Genomic DNA, 19,001 nt, shown 5'->3' on the forward strand with positions numbered 1-19,001 from the left:
TCTAATTGTGTGCGAAGGAAAAGAAGCCAGGAAATGAGGAAATGAGCGTAATTTTCCAGAGAGAGAGAAAGAGAGAGAGAGAGAGTGGAGGTGTGTTGTTTTCATTCATCAAACCTGTAATCATTCACTGAGTCTGATTTACACCCGTACATGCCCACCTTTAAATATTAATGCTGGTTAGCGTGAATCATTCAAAAACTATGCTTAGCCTACTTCAAGAGCTATATATAAAAAATATATATGCATATCACTGATTCTTGAGAGTCGGGACAAAACACGTTTTAAATTATTATTATTTTTAATACACACTATATCAATTAGAGTTATACGTTCCTGCAGAGAAAGGTCTTAGCTATTTAACCACAATTTTAACAAATAAACATGTTTCCCTTCAGAACTGGATTTGTGTCAACTCCGTCAGACACACTAAAAAGTAAACAATTTTAATTATTCCAATCCAACAAGAATCTAAAGTTATGAAGTATATTGTAATAGTGTTTAGTTACTCTGATATGTAAACAAAATACAATATATAAACTTAAGTTGTGATTTCACACTATTCTGAAAACTCAGATTTCTAAATATTTGCATTTTCAAACTTTGATTTTAATTTCAATATTGTAAAAACAAATTCCTTAAATAAATAAAACATAAGAGGATGTAGATCAGATGGTCCTTTATTACAAAAACAACATCAACTGAAGGAAGAATTTTTTTCCCCAAAAAAAATTAACAAAAACATACATCCAAACGTCGAAGATCTGACGGTGTTGACGAAAAACTGACGGTGTTGACGAAATGTGTGCATTGCTGATTATTGAACAGATGTGCTCTTTAAACACTACTACTAAAACTACTCCTTGTTAGAGTATTAAACTTACTGTAAAGCAAACTATAATAAACATATTGCACATACACCGTTTCCAACTATTTTAAATTACACCGTTTCCAACTATAAAAAAAAAAACAATAAGGGAAACCAGGGGCTGTGATACATTTTTTTGGCCATATCGCCCAGCCCTACACTGGCTTCTCATTTCTCTATCTCTGTCTCTACATACATATATATATATATATATATATATATATATATATATATATATATATATATATATATATATATATATATATATATATATATATATATATATATATTAATATTAAAGTGCTGGCAAAGTTACACGTTACACAATAATAAGCAGCCCTGCCCATTCTCTACAAGTCAGATATGGTTAAATAATGTAATGCATGCTATGTATATGCATTTATGTGTATATAAAACCCTGAAATAACAGTTTAACCCTTCACTATATTCCCAAATAATATTATATTCGCACATTAAGAGGTTATTGGTGGATTTGTCAACTCCGTCATCTTACAGATCAAGGAGTTGATGTCTGACGGAGTTGGCGTAATGGCATGTATTGTCCCAATAACCTCACTAAAATGCTTAAATTCAATCCACTCTGGTTTAAAAAAAGTATCTTAACAGAAAGATGGTATTGACATGGTGCATCTGTGACCATAGGAATATTGACATTGTTTGTCTAAAATATTAAAAAATGTAAAACGTACTAGAGCATGTGTGGTAGTGCTGCATTCACCACAGGCAGAGAGATGAAAAGGGGTCCTCGGGATATAGCTGGCCGTGCTATTTCCTGATTTAAAGAGCTTTATGAACAAATCTGACGGAGTTGACAGAAACTGAGGTCACAACTTTAATAGGCAGATTTCTATGGAAAATATGTTCACTTCATGCATTGTTTTTTTAAATATTTATACCCCTTATTTTTTTATTTGATATATATGTTTTCACAGTTGTAGAGCTTTTTTAAAGTTTTTTGGGATGGTTAATATTGTGACCTCTTGCTGAGGACCAGTGCAATAACATGGTGTTTCTAACCCCAGACCATACATTTAAACAAATTTTCCCCAAAAAGATAAAAAAGTTTATTCCAAAAATCAGATAGGTATATACAATTCCTTTAGATTTAACTTTGTAAGTATGTCAATCATGATGAATTTCTTAATTTTTGCTATAAATTAGACTTTTCTATGTGGGACATGTTTTGTCCCGACTCTCAAGAATCAGTGATATATAAACTATAAGCCTATCTGCGGTCCTGAACTTTTTTATGTCAAGACTCAGCATTGATATTAGACGTCGACTGGTTAACGCAAGCACAATGCATACAGAAATATACATCCGTGTGAAGTATCAGCACATTTGGAGAAAGTGAGCAAACACATTTCCCTGCTGTCAGACTCGAAGAAAGACAAGAAGGCGCAAATGCAGATTGGCAAATCCTGCCGCGTTTACAACCGGGATTATGAGCAAGTTCCCCACAGAAACCAGAGAGGCTTGTTGTTCTCCGTCCAGACAGGTGAAGCCCTGCTGGTGCCTGCAAACCTGTGTGTGTGTGTGTGTGTGTGTGTGTGTGTGTGTGTGTGTGTGTGTGTGTGTGTGTGTGTGTGCAATAAACGCTCAAAACACCATGTGTCACATTCTCCACACCAACCGCAACATTCACTGATATAAACTGCTATACAATATCATATACTTTAAGTATCATACAACATATTAAAACGTCTTTCCTGTAAAATACATGTGTGCACATGATGAGTGTGTGATGTCAGGAACATAACAACTCAGATAGCAACAGGACATTTCTAAATGATGACTTTATGTAGTTTATAGGCTATCTTCTAGTCATTGATTAGCATATTCTGTCATGATAATCTATAAATCATGTTTGGGGGCGGGGTTTATGTAAATTTTAGGGTTAGTGATGTCACTAACCCGGGAGGAATGTCGTGTAGTTCCTACCAGCCGTTTGTTGTAGTCCTTAAAAAGAGATTTCTGTAAAAGCAAATATCTCCCTTTGCTTTGAACTTTGAGTGTTGTAACTTTGCAGATGTTGTTTATGATCAAACAACATTTCCAAAGAAAAAAATCTCAACAAAACCGTCAAATAAACTCTTTAAAACCTGAAACAATGTTAAAAGCCTGTTACAATACACAAAAGCATGAAATATACTTTCTTTCTTGAAGAGAGAGAGAGAGAGAGAGAGAGAGAGAGAGAGAGAGAGAGAGAGAGAGAGAGAGAGAGAGAGAGAGAGAGAGAGAGAGAGAGAGAGAGAGAGAGAGAGAGAGAGATGAAAGGGAATTATGGGAAACATGTTTTGAGGAAACGAGATAATCCAGATTTTAACACATGTTCCAAGTTATTGATTTTAAGAATAAAACATAGCACATCTGCAATAATGCAAAAGCAAACAGTAACTGAACATGACTAAGATGATCCTTCCATTCCTCTCTGAACGAAGGCTTCACGGTCTCTTAAGTGTGATTTATTCTGTTTGTGTGTGTGTGTGTGTGTGTGTGTGTGTGTGTGTGTGTGTGTGTGTGTGTGTGTGTGTGTGTGTGTGTGTGTGTGTTGTGTGTGTGTGTGTGAGTAAAGACCAATCACTGCTCTCTTTCCTCTCACACGTCTGTAGTGACTTTGAATCTTTCCCTATGTTCTCATTGATCCCTCTGTTCCCAATTTCACGCACAATTTCTAAAAGCTTTAGCCCGAGGCTTGTTTTCCCAAGCCTTCCTCAGTAACGCCAGTGAATCCTGCACACCTCCGCAGTGTTTCCTCAAGGCCGATCGCTCTCGTCTCTCTCCCCGCATCAAAGCTCGGCTTAAGTCTGATAGTGTGATCCGCCGCCGCGCTCTCGTCGCTCTTAATGGGTGGGACGGGTGTCATGTTATGCTCAGGACAAGAGAAATGCAGCACAGTTATCCATGTGTGATCCAAACACGGCTTTTATTCCCTATAAAACTCTGTGTGAATCGCTGAGTCTCTTAACAAACATTAATAACACATGAAGTGAAATGTGGTTAGCGATGCGCGTGGACAACACTGTACACTCCCAGGGGAAAAGGCACAAAAGTTGTCACTGCTGTTATTTACCAATATATGATTACATATTACATAAATTATACTAATGTATAGGCTACCCTATTTGCTGGGAGTGTACCCTTTCAACAGGTATTATTGGGTACTAATACCCAATATTATTCATATTGTAGCCTACTAATAACTAATAACCTGGTGCTCTTCTATGGAGCTAATATTCTGACAAAATGATTTGAATTTGAATTGTGTAAATTTGAATTATTTGCAAGTGTAATCTAACAAAATTGAATTTTAGGTGGTAGTTTAAATAGTTCTGAATTTGAATTTTTTAAAACGAATATTGAACATTTGAAATTTAACAAATTGAAATGTTTTTATGGCTGAATTTTATAGACATGTATTTTCAAACAGTAATATTCAGTTTAAAAAAATTCAGATTCAAGTTTTCAAGATGAAGAAATTCGGAACTTCAAATTCAGTTTTCTAAAATTCAATGTCAAAAATTCAAGTTCAAAAATTCAGATCTGACAGAAAGTAGGTCACAGGTCATCCACAGGGAAGAGTAGATGATCTCAGAAAAGTCGAACAGAGCATTTTGGCCAATTGGGGACCCTTGTCATGAATCGCCCAGAGGTAAGTGATTCTTAAACATGAATGATTTTGTGTTTATATGTTAGGTTAGCGTTCTCAGCACGTGGGACATTTGTCTAAGCGGTCTCTGGTGTTTGTTTTAAAGTATATTTTGTGTAAAATTGATTAGAACGCCACCGTGTCTACTAGACCTAAGTTACACAGACAGGACGCGAGCGGCGCGACGCAACACAGTGCTTGAAGAAGCGACTGTTGCAAAGAGCTGGGACTAGATCAGAAATAGGATGGGGAATCCGTGTGCTGTTGGGGATTTCACGGGTCGCGTCCGGTCTCTGCGTCGTACATGTAAGCATAAGGTACGAGAGGGTGCGCTGTATCGTGAATACGACGCAAACCGGAGTGCTTGCAACCCCTTCAGACGTAAATTATTCACGAGACAGCACTAGCCTTGCACGGATTCCCCATCCTATTTCTGATCTAGTCCAGCTCTTTGCAACAGTCGCTTCATGCACTGTGTTGCGTCGCGCCGCTCGCTTCCTATCTGTGTAACTTAGGTCTAGTAGACACGGTGGCGTTCTAATCAATTTTACACAAAATATACTTTAAAACAAACACCAGAGACCGCTTAGACAAATGTCCCACGTGCTGAGAACGCTAAACACAAAATCATTCATGTTTAAGAATCACTTCCTCCGGGCGATTCATGAGAGTCAGAGAGGGGACATTCTAAAACGCTTAACGTGAAAAACGCTTAACGTGGCTTACTGTACAAAGACAGTGATATTAAAGGACCAAACTCAGTACAAATCATATTAATAAACCATAGTATGTATAAAAAATCAGATGAGCCCAGCCCAGAATATGAACGCAACGCGTTAAGCATTTCCTTACCATAAGAAAACGCTTAACGTGGCTTACTGTACAAAGACAGTGATATTAAAGGACCAAACTCAGTAAAAATCATATTAATAAACCTATAAAAAATCAGATGAGCCCAGAATATGAACGCAACGCGTTTAATTAAGCATGTTATAGAAAACCGTTATAAGAAAACGCTTAACGTGGCTTAATAAACCTTAAATGGTCCTTAGTATGGTTTATTAAGGACCATTTAAGGTTTATTAAGCCACGTTAAGCGTTTTCTTATAACGGTTTTCTATGGTAAGAACATGCTTAACGCGTAATTAAACGTATTGCGTTCATATTCTGGGCTCATCTGATTTTGTATACAAAGTATGGTTTATTAATATGATTTGTACTGGGTTTGGCAAAACTTCCGCAGTCCCCAATTGGCCAAAATGCTCTGTTCGACTTTTCTGAGATCATCTACTCTTCCCTGTGGATGACCTGTGACCTACTTTCTGTCAGATCTGAATTTTTGAACTTGAATTTTTGACATTGAATTTTAGAAAACTGAATTTGAAGTTCCGAATTTCTTCATCTTGAAAACTTGAATCTGAATTTTTTTAAACTGAATATTACTGTTTGAAAATACATGTCTATAAAATTCAGCCATAAAAACATTTCAATTTGTTAAATTTCAAATGTTCAATATTCGTTTTAAAAAATTCAAATTCAGAACTATTTAAACTACCACCTAAAATTCAATTTTGTTAGATTACACTTGCAAATAATTCAAATTTACACAATTCAAATTCAAATCATTTTGTCAGAATATTAGCTCCATACCAACACAGCAGATTGAGAGATGAATCCACACTTGTGACATTGATGCTTTGCTGTTTTGCCAGATCTTGGGTGAGAGGTCCGCGTCGTGGTAATGAATGAAATATTAATGAATATGATACTGGGGTAGTACAGTGTGTGTATAGCATGAGGTCATGTTGACGCGTTATACCCTGTCTGGCACGTGATAGACACATAAACACAGACGTTCATGAAAACTGAAGAATCAGGTCAATGCTAATTATGCACAACAATCCGCTGTTGATCAGATACTGTCACGATTTACTGTCGTGTCGTCCTTCTAAACATGCACGGCTTTCTTCAAGCAAACACAAAAGGACATTTTTTGAAAACGCCAGTGTAAAATCAAACAAACAAAAAGTTTTAAAATTAAAACTTTTTAATGAGGGAAAAATGGCACCTTTAACCCAAAAACATCCGTGGCTGCATCCGTGGATCAATGAGTTATTCCTTTATATTATCAATAATAATACATATTAACATTTCCTTTGAAGGTGGTGATTTCAATATGGGTGTAAGATAAGTGAGTCTGGAGTATGAAAAGTTAATTTAGCTAAAGCTATTGATTTTCAAATAATATCATTAAATTATTTTGTTATATGTTATGCCAAAACTTGCTTAATAGCACAAAGTTCTGGAAATAACCCCCGCCGCCCCCACAGCCAGCTGCCGTACTCCTGAATGAAGTCGAGTTTTCTGACGTGGTTTGTGTGAAGGACAGATTTGGAAAGCTTTTGTTGCTCTGCAGGAACTCGAGAACGGGCCTTTCTCTTCAAGAGGAAGCTGTCCTCAGATCTGAGGCACAGAGCAGCTCTTAACTGGGCATTTACATGAAGAAATCAACACTAATGCTGGATTACTTCAAGAGGCACATGCCAGTTCTTGCCATCTGTACCTTTAACACAGTCTAACATGCAGAGAAACATCCCGACAGAACTGTCCAGCTCGACACACACACACACACACACACACACACACACACACACACACACACACACACACACACACACACACACACACACACACACACACACACACACACACACACACACACACACACACACACACACACACACACACACAGAGACAGAGAGAGACACACACACACACACACACACACACACACACACACGCACGCACACACACACGCACACACACATGGAGTCACCCATCAGATCGCTTTTAGAGTTTAGATGACAGAAAATTCAAGTAAAAATGTCTGGGCGATGTTTGGGAAAATAGTGCGAGTGTGTGCATGTGTGTGTGTGTGTGTGTTCATGTTTTCATATCCCGGTGGGAACTTCAACCTGAATGCACACACACTCATGGGGAATTAAGGTCCCTTGAGGAAACAAGCTTATGAATCATACAGAATGAGTTTTTCTGAAAATGTATTGAATGTTTTGTGTGATGGGTTTAGGGGTCGGTTTAATGTGTATCTCTCTGTGTGTGTGTGTGTGTGTGTGTGTGTGTGTGTGTGTGTGTGTGTGTGTGTGTGTGGTACGGTTTGGAGTGTACGGGTGCAGAAGTCCTCATGACCATCTGTCTGACCACCAGAGCGGACGGTGACAGCAGCCGGGGAGACGCATGCTTAAGGAGATAATGGATGACAAAAGATGGGGCTCTGGATCTGTGTGTGTGAGTGTGTGTGTGAAAGCGCTCTCCTCTAGCCGACTGAGACAGCAGTCTCTTCACATGGAGCAGCACATGTCTCCTCATTAAAGCCGGTGTTTAGCACGCAGCAGATTGGAGCTGAGAGTACCTGCGGGGTCATCCCTGCCGTCGGACCAATACTCCCATTCTTTAACATACAAATTGCTTTTTTTGTGCTGGAGGATCGGAGATTAATTGCACACACCATTTGGTGCTGCTTGTTCAAAGCCCTCAGTGTTTTTTTTTCTTCCTCTTGCTTTGATTCTGGTTAGAGATTAGCTCAACAGAGATTGCATCACATTAAGGAGCTTTCTTCTCCTCAGTGCTACCGCAGGGGGGGGGGTTACATTTTAACATCTACAACAAGTGGATTTGCTGTCAGAAAATGCACACTTTTTTCCCCTCACAAATCTGTACGAGCTTTTAATTTCCATGCCCACATAAAATGTGTGTGTGTGTGTGTGTGTGTGTGTGTGTGTGTGTGTGTGTGTGTGTGTGTGTGTGTGTGTGTGTGTGTGTGTGTGTGTCATGTTGTGGGGAAAACTGCGTATGTATGACAATTGATTCCTCCATATTCACATTTGTGTGTGTTTGTGTTCTTAAGCATTTTAATTACACATTACAATTTAATCTCTTGTTGCATTTGTTTTGTAGATTACATTTTTTAGTAAAAAAGTAGAGAGAGAGAATAGACAGATTTTTTTTTGTGTGTATTACTTTTTCCAACACTTCAGACGAACAATTAAGACAACTAGATTAAAACGTTTGTCGAGACAAACTTTAAAGGGGCACTGAAACGAACAAAATATAATTCGATAACATGTTGGTTGTTAAAATTGTAAACAAATTAATTCAAAAATAATGTTAAAAACAAAACATATATGAAGTTTTTCCCCAATACTGAAATGTATATTGTTATCAGAGCGCAGCCGTGTTCGATGACGGCCTAGTAACAAAACAACAAACTAATATCACTGCTTTCCCCCCTTGATCTACTTCAGCAGTTTTAAGTGTCCTACCACAAATAACAATGATAACACATCTGTTATATCACCTTTACTTCCTATTTTGTTCCAGTTCCCCTTTAAGGCCTCATCCACACTACTGCGTTTTAGTCTAGAAACGGAGAATTAAAACGAACACGTTTACCGTCCACATTAAAACAGCTGAAAACGCGGATCACGTGACCATTCACCAACACTGGACGTGCGCGTGCCGGTGTAAACTGCCGCATGTAGGCAGTATAGCATTGTAAAATGCATTATTGACTTGCACAACAGCTGCTAGCAAACACATCAACGTTAGTAATGCTTGCAATTCGTTATCCATGTTGCAGTCACTAACGTTACGTAGTTTTTGTATGTTTTCTTCCCGGGGACGGGTCATGTGACGGGTGTCTGACGAATCAGGGAAGGATACGCCATGACTGCTCCCTCCCCGTTCTGTGATTGGTTCCCTAGATGAGGCAAAAATCTGGTCCATGGTATCCAGACTGCCTTTCAGCGTGAATAAAATCGCGCTGCGCAAAGGCAGTATGGGGAAACCCAGGCTAATAGTAACTAACATATGCAACAATGACACTGTAAAATAAAGAGTAATAATTTTTGTTATATTACCAGGGAAAAAAATGCATATAATGATGTGCATATTTATAAGCAAATTATACAGTGTAACCTTGATTTTTCAATGACTGGACATGGTAACACCTTATTTTACAGTGTCCTTGTTGCATGTTACATTTACTTTTTATAGTAATAACAGTAAATTATACATAATTGTACACTGTAAAAAAAGATTAGTTGACTCAACTTAACTAAGTCAAGTCATCTTGTTGTACTGAGTTAATTTGAGTCAACTCATAGTGTCAAGTTTATGCATCAATTCGTGTTTTGAAGTGTAATAAACTTGACACTATGAGTTGACTCAAGTTAACTCAGTACAACAAGATGACTTGACTTAGTTAAGTTGAGTCAACTAATCTTTTTTTACAGTGTAACACTAAACCAAAACCTAACTCTATTTTAGTAAATGAATATTGCTAGTAGCCTACTGTAAAATTACACTGTAACAAAGACGCCTTAAAAAGGTAACACTTTATTTTACAATGCCATTGTTACACATGTTGCATAGTTACTGTAGTAATAACTATAAATGATACATAATTACATGCAATTAACCCTAATCCAAACCCTCATCCTAACCCGGCAACACTTTATTTGAGTGTCCTTGTTGCACATGTTACATTTACTTGTAATAACCGTAAATTATACATCATTGAAACCCTAAACCAAAACCTAACCCTATTTTAGGTACCGTATGTAAGTTAATATATCTAGTACTTAACTGTAAAATGACACTGTAACAAAGACACCTTAAAACAAAGGGTAACACTTTATTATGCAATGTCATTGTTACACGTTGCATGCAGTTACTGTAGTAATAACTATAAATGATACATAATTACATGCAATTAACCGTAAACCAAACCCTCATCCTAACCCGGCAACACTTTATTTGAGTGTCCTTGTGTTACATGTACGTACAACAGTTAATTATGCATTATTACATGCAACTAACCCTAATCGTAACCCTAACCCTATAGTAAGTACATGTAGGTAATTATTACTACTCAGTACTTAAATGTATAATTACTGTAACACTGACACCGTAAAATAAAGTGTAACCTGCGACACAGTAACAGCACGGCCCCGTGAAGCACACAAGCAACTGCAAGTGAGTAAAGTTTCTCTGGCAAACTCTTCCAGATGTGAAGCCATGTGTACGTCTGGCCTTGTCGGACTGAAAGAGAAAGTTAAGAAAGGGAGTTGAGCAGCCCACACGCCACCACTGTTTACCTAGCCTAGGTACCCACAGTTGCCCCAGCTCACACCTTGTGACCAGCTGTGCGTATACGTGGAGAGATTTTCACACACACACTTGTAAATGGTTAAATAGCTTGCCTCATTGCACAGAGAATAAGCAGAGAAAGCTCACTCTGTTCGGGACCGAGCACCTCGGGCAGTTCAGGGGGATAAAGACATGAAACCCAGGCGCTAAAAATGTTCAACACATTTCACTACATAACAAGCCCTGCGAATGTTCACGAGTCTGCGTTCATGTGTCCATTATGAGATGTTAATATGTCAAGTTAAGCATTTGCGAGAGCGAGGGAGTGTGTAAATGGGCTTTAAAGCATGTGCCGTGTTTTATTGACTGAAAAACCTGAGGTCACCCGCACCTCGGGCCATTTCCACCTTCCACTTCCTCTCTCGCTCAATACTTAACAGAACGGTGATATATGATGGGGAACGAGGAGAACGAGCAGAACCGCCTGGGAAAGTACTGTCTGTTCAACTACTTCTAGCCTCAAAGATAATGTGTTCGGTTTAGTCTAAAATACTTTGGGTGCTTTAATGTGTTTTGAGATTTTGGGCTTTTTGGCTTTTCACAAAGTGTTTTTTCAGACGAGAGGCCAGAAAACATCCACAATACACTTTTAACTGTATCTTAGAGCACTTTCTCTGTTTGCGTCTGTAGATTTCAATTACAGTGTATTATAATATCTTTAAAGGCTATTTTCTCTAAATGAGTTTTTCCTCCTACATTGAGCCAGAAATCTCCACTTCAGTAGCACTTAAATTCACCAAACTTCACAGTTTTATTCTTATCTATATTCTGAAGGTTTTTACAGAGGGGTTTGTTCATATATCATTTTCATGATTTTATAAATTTTATTCCTAAAAAATAATAATAATAATAATAATTTGGCTGTTGACTGCATTTTCTGATTTGTGGGGTGATAAATAGAGACATCCAAAATCCCTTCTGTAAAAACCTTTGACTGTAATATATATATATAAAAAAATAAATAAACAAGAATTTTGAACCTGACTTCATCAGATGTTCAGATTTTTGTTCTAGAAATGTATGCAAATGAATGCATATTAAATTAGATATCACCTAATTTGCATATTCAAACATAACATTTTTGAAAACTTGTAATAAAACATTTTTTTGCAATTATTAATGTAATCAATCAACCGGTGAAGTATGGTGATATTTATTAGTTGTTGTTTTTTACCCTATTCACCTGGGGTGTCTCACCTTAAATATGTCCATTTGCCGGATATTATATCTCACTTGGCCAACTTGTTTTTTTTTTTTTAAACTACATTTTTTTGGTAACACTTAACAATTAGGTTCATTAGCTAACATTAGTGAACTACCTAGTTAACATGAACTATGAACAATACTTCTTCAGCATTTATTAATCTTAGTTAATATTAATTTCAACTTTTACTAATATATTATTCAAATCAATGGTTGTATTTGTTAACATTAGTTAATGCACTGTGAACTAACATGAACAAACAATGAACAGCTGGATTTTTATTAACAAAGATTAATAAATTCTGTACAAATGTATTGCTTATTGTTAGTTCATACATTAATGTTAACTAATGAACCTTATTGTAAAGTGTTACCATTTTTAAAAAAAGAAGAAGAAATATCTGTTTGATTATGGTTTCATACTGTATAAGACCCTTAATATGTTTTGATGTTGAGAGACGTCTAAACCAGTGGTTGTGAACTGGTGGGTCACAGTAAAAGCGGTCTGTCCTGATGGGAAAACTGCTGAATGCAACTAATCCTGCATAGTGCAGTGGATAGCAAACTAAATAAGCAAAGGCTTATCAGCTTAAAAAGACAAGAGAAAATGCCTCTGGATGTTTTGTATGTTGATGTCAGAGGTGTAATATGGATTATACTAATGCAATATTTGACCAAGTGTTGGGCTGGTATTTCTTCTACAGCCTATATGTCATAATTTTGGGTCAAGACTTCATGTAATCCCAATGCAAGCGATGGGATCTGAAGCAAAACCAGTTGCGAGCCAGTGCACTAAATCACTGTCAAAGAGTGCACACTTTTACTCTGTCGTAAAATAAAGAGGGAACACAACGGCCTAGGCTGGAGGTCAGGCAGAAGCAGCGGTGATTTCTGGAAGATTTACGCTTGTCCTGACAGCAGGATTTTTTTAACCTGTCCAGACACTATTCTTTTATATTGCTGCCACTTTGCTAACAAGGTCTCTCAGGACCATTGAAACTCTACCACCCAGCTAACAGGGAACGGTCCCAATACTTTCACTAACGCTCCTTGCAAGTTATGGAAATGGTAGGACAAAACGTTCTGAACGTTTATGGAATGTTCCTAGTTAATATACGTTCTTGTAATGTTGAGAAAATGTTCTCAGAACAACGTTTTTGGATTGTCGTTATGACATTATTTCTGCTTGATGAATGTTTTTTAGAAAATGTTCTTAGAATAACATCCGTATAATGTTATTATTATTTGCTGAACGATTTCTTAATGTGATCATAAAACGTTATGAGTGCAACGTTTATGGAACATTGTAGATTCTTAATTTCTATGCTAACTATTAATTCCGTAACATTATTTCTGTAATTGTAATTTCTGTGTGAATGCATTAGAAACGGTTCACAATTTGTTAACATTAAATAAGCTGTTAACATGGACTAACAATGAACTTCTACAACATTTAATAATGCTATTTAATGCTAGTCGCAACATATTTTAAATCAAAGGTTGTATTGTTTAGTGTATATTCATGACGCAATGCAAATGTATAAAAGTTTGGGGTCAGTAGTTGTTATTTTCTGGAAAGAGATTAATACTTTCACTCAGCAAGGACACATTAAATTGATCAAAACTGATAGTGACGAAATGTTACAAAAGATCAATGCTATTGTTTCTATTTGTATTTTCTATTTTTTTTGTATTTCTTGTACTTTCTATTCATCAAAGAATCCTGGAAAAAAAACACAGTTTCCTCATAAATATGACCAGCACAACTGTAATATATGTGTTTTCTCATCCTCTCTTGACATGTCTGGTGGTGTATTAGACCAGTAGGTGTGTGTACAGACCTGTGGTGCAGAGAAATATAAGCATTGGACGGGTGCCAAAAAGATTCCTGGGACGCTCTGGATTTTTCAATGACAAGGAAAATACACTCAGAAAAGAGACTTTTGCATGAATGATTCGGAGGTCGATAGGTGTTAAAAAGTTCACCAGAAGAAGTTGACCTCCTGCTGATCTGGCACGCTCCTCCCCAGACGGGATGTCTGCATTACTGAGACGTCTGAGCAAGCAGGAGCCAAATATTGTTCAGGGTGATCTACTTTCTCCACACACACATGTATATATAACTGCATACGCATGATGTATATATATAATGTTCACACGCAGCATGTTCCTCGTGGCTTGCTGAATAAACCGAACCTGGAAGACATTTCCCTGTATTGTGTCACCTGACACTTTTGGGTTGCACCAATCAGGATTAAATCACGGTATATCTATTAATTCTGTTGCACCAAACTTTAAACTTTGTTTAAAAATAAGCAGACTGTGTCTAAACTACCATTTTGATCATGATTTCACCTATTCATTTGTTACAGTATTCATCTTTTTAAGTGTAGTTAATAAAAATACAACTTTGCATTGTTTCAGTGAACATTAACTAAGATTAATTAATGTTAACAAATGGAACCGTATTGTAAAGTGTTACTGCAGTTGCTTTCTTTACGTTAACATCTTATATAAGTGTGTGCCCAACTAAAGTTATTCCACGTATTTGAAAGTGTTGTTAGTCAGTGCATACGCTTCTGTTATTGGCTAATGAATTAGTTAATGTGTGTAGAAACAGTTTGTGCAAGTTTTAACACGGCAGAGAGTGATTTAATAGACTGACCTCTATAATAAGTAACCGGGTTGGCTATGTGTGTTTTGGGTGCAGATATCAGGAGTGTTTCAGACCTCTCTGTGCTCGAGTGATTATCAGTCCAGCACGGATCCAACCCTATTACTGCCATATTGATACAGCGAAGCGGGCGTCCTAAGACACGCCGGACCAATCCCTGCCCTAGGAGAGGGACATTAAACACCGCCTGCATGGGCTCCGTTCATTTACCACCCCTCATGCTACACCTCCCCCTCAATTGCACAATCCATAACCCCCCAACCCCAAGTCCAATCCTCATTCCAGGTCTATCGATTGTGGCCGTCTGCTGCTCGGACCTGTCGCCGGCTCTGGCGATGTGAGCCGGCCCTGACCTGACTCCCGACAACTCGAGTTTCTGATTGATTCCACAGAGCGAGTGTTTGCTTTGATCGCTGGATTGGTTCAAATATCAGCGTTTATATAATGCCCCCATACCAACAGTGATAGATCCAGTAGTGATAGATGTGAGCGTGGTTAAGAGGGTGGTGATATTCCAGTGGCTAGCGTATACACATTAGTGTTGGACCATATGAAAATACATGACTTATAAAGTTTCATCACCTCTGGGTATCAAGGTCCAAAGCAACATCAAGCAGTCACAACAATAGTCAGTGGAGGTTTATGCATTTGTGGATTGTGGATTCCATGTATAATAATGTACACCGTAGAGGTCAGTTTATTCAACAGCAATCTAAGTGACCGTCCCATGGATATTTTGGTGATGTTTTCACCTCAGTTTAGAGGATTCTGTCAAAGTCCTTGGACATTATCATGGAAGTGGCCTCAACTACAATATGATGGCCAATTTATATTATAAATAAACTAGTATAATTGTATTACTCTGTTGTGCTTATCGAACCAATTTAATAAAAAGACCAATCCAAAAAGGCAATATATCCCATACTGTAAAGAGATGAGAGACACACCATACGTGAAAGTTAACGAACAGAGAATGAATGTGAGGGTTCAATTAATATAGCAAACACAAACAAGACTAATTAATACACACAGCTGAAACCAAAAACACAAATGATGAGCGGGAAACAGGAAAGGAATGAAAACATATACTAAAAGGCAGTGAATAACAAAATTAACAAACATAACTGTGACATTTACGTGTTAACTTAAAGCCAATGGACTTTATGCACAGCTGCACTACTTCCTGAACTTTAGCCAGCTCCTTTGTTTCCTGTCTGCCATTATTGGACAAACTGATTAATCCAGGTGTGCCTGACCAACAACAATAATCAGACACACCTGGATTAATCAGTTTGTCCAATAATGGCAGACAGGAAACAAAGGAGCTGGCTAAAGTTCAGGAAGTAGTGCAGCTGTGCATAAAGTCCATTCACACCGCACAGAAAAAGTTTAGGGTGTGTTCACACTTGTAGTTCGGTCCGCTTGTTCATTTGGTGTGGACCAAAACAAAAATATTTTGGTCCGCTTAGTTATTCACATTGTCATTTATGCTAAAGATACTGAACCTTAAGGCACAGGGATAAGTTCACAATCAGATCTGTTTTTAGTCTGTTTTTAGCCCTTGGTCTTGGCATTGCTGGAGCAATTTAGATCTAACCCCGTACCAATCCACACCCTAATGGTGCGTTCACACCAAACGCGAAGTGTATATTCACATCGCGTTACTCGCTCTAGATTACTCGCGGGATGTTTCTTGTTTTTCACATCACTCGCACGAATAAAAACATTGTGCGAAAAGTAGTGTCTTCACACACAACAGTGATAGTACCTGGACGCATCAATGAGCTCTTCGCTGATTGGCTCGCGGAACTAAGCATCATGCGAATTATCCGCTTGAGTTGAAATTGTTGTAATTTTCACCACCAAACCCTGAACCTAACCAAACAGTCTACTAATATTCTAATGAGAGTTAGTGGACATGTTAAGGAATTGTTCAGAAACACAGTACGACAAATTTACATTAATACATCAAATCAAGTCATCAGATTAATGACTCTCACACTGAAGACAAATAAAAAAAGCAAATAAATAAATAAATAAAATAGACTTTGTCCAGGTTTGTCCAATCTGTCCAATACTCCTGGAGGGCCAACAGTCTCTAGAGTTTAGTTCTCACCGGGAAAACCTTGATCAGCTGGTTCACGTGTGTTTTCTTAAACACGTAGTACATTGATTAGTCACAACTGTTTCCCAAAACCGCATTAACATGGACACACTTCCGTCGTTTGAACCACGTCGGTTCAACAATGCAGAACTGTCATGTGCAGCTGGTGGAGAAATAACTTTTGTTAATTAATCGATTCAAGATCACAATTCATGTCAGATTATAGTTAATTTAGCCTACACAAACAACAGAAAGCCGTTCATTTCATAAAAGCATACAGTGTGAAATTGGCATACAATTTACTCCCCATGCATGTGGTTCATTCAGTCAATGTAACGCCTATTCAATAATATGTTTTGTGCTTTATTACTTTTCTGATTAAACAAATTTTCAATTCTTTATAACTTTATATAAAAAATAAATGCCATTTTGATGCTCTTTAACGTGGTGTAACTATAGCCTCCTCAGATTAATAATCTCTTCTTCTTTACTACTAGTTATAGCACCAAATAAACTTAAAAATGAACATCAGAAGGAATGTTAAAAGATACAGTTCAACTTACTGAAATACAACATGTCTTCATAATCATAATTTTACAACATCATCATTTTACATTTACCTCAGGAAAAGCCATTCAAAGACCATAAACTTGACAGTTAGCTAGAAAGAGGCTGTCACGTATTGCTCCGAGACTTTAGGTTGAAGATCCAAAGACAGCTTTATTGAGGGTAATCCATAATCATAATCCATAAATTAAAACCCACGGGCAAACAGTCCAAACGTAAAACAATGTCCAAGACATGCAGATCCAGGGAAACATGCAGAAGATCAAAACCAAGACAGGGAACCAGGGTAAGACTCAGAAATGCAGTGTGACACTAAACATACAAGACTTTGCAAAGAATGAGTGAAAACACAGATCTTATAAAAGACAAACACAAATGAGTTAATCACACACAGGTGGAAGTAATGAGTCGAGGCAATGGATTATGGGAAGTGTAGTCCATGATGAGATAACCAAGACAGAAGGAGCGTGGATGTAACAGAAGCATTTTGATGAATAAAGTATATTACATATTCATCATGTTTTTACTTAACCTGTTGTTTTCATTATATTTAATGTACTATATATGTTTGAATAAATCTGTCATGAAAACAAGTAGCCTATATTTCAACAGTGGACTGGAGTAGAAACATAATTATATAGTTAAACATTTGATATAACAACAATTTTATGTACAATTTTAATGTTTATAAACACTCAGTGTAATAAATAAATTGTTAATAAATTTGATTAATTAATTGATTATTACAAATTTTTATTTTTGGTTTTCGGACAAAAAATTATTTGGGAGCATTCCTAGTATTTATGTTTTTACTTGTGTCTGACCTCAATGGACTGAGTGAAAAAAAAGAAACCTGAAAATATTGGAAAATAAAGAAGGTGGAGCCTCTGACCACACCGCCTGTGTGTGTCCATAATCGCCACTGACCAATGACAGTTCAAAGGTGTTTAACTGCCGGCGCAAAGCTTTCCTGAAAGTTTGCCATATTTTTGCCAGATTTATTTTGACCAGTAAAAAGTAAAAAAAATTTTTTTTTACAAAAGGCATGGTTTATTTTTTTCATAATTCACGAAGAAGTTTCGAGATAGATTCATCTAGATGGTTCTTAGCATTAAACCTTAGTTTGGGTATCCCCGGTTTAAGCCATGGCTCGCATTCATTCGAACTCGACATGTCTTAAATGGTGACAAGACACTCAGGAGGAAATTGCATTTGGCATCAGCAAGTTTTTAATGGATGCAAATGAGACTTTTAGCGAATAACGACTTGAATTTGTTGTATGACTTTTTTTCTTACAGCTGCCATATTGTGCATTACAGCTTCTCCCATTCATGTTTCTGCACACGACCATCTCCTCATACGGTCATACAGTACGATACAGTATATCAGGGTTTATGTGCCAGCTGGCTGTGATCTGGCATGTCTTGTTATACCTGTAAGGGAAGCTTCATTGTTTCACAGAAGGCATCGGGCTGAGTGACTTGGCAGATGTAGAGGGTATGTGCAGCAGGTATTAAAATCAGAGGCCTCATTAAACTTAGTAATTTACATTCCCTTCCTCTCTCTCTTTAAAGCGGGCATATCAAATCACGCTGGTCATGCGAAGGGCCATTAATTGCTGGTAATGTAACAGCTGCGCGAGTGAAGAGTGGGCCCAAGATGCACCCAAATAACAGCAAAACTGTCACTG

Source organism: Phoxinus phoxinus (genome assembly GCF_949152265.1).
Source record: "Phoxinus phoxinus genome assembly, chromosome: 10".
Taxonomy (NCBI): Eukaryota; Metazoa; Chordata; class Actinopteri; order Cypriniformes; family Leuciscidae; genus Phoxinus; species Phoxinus phoxinus.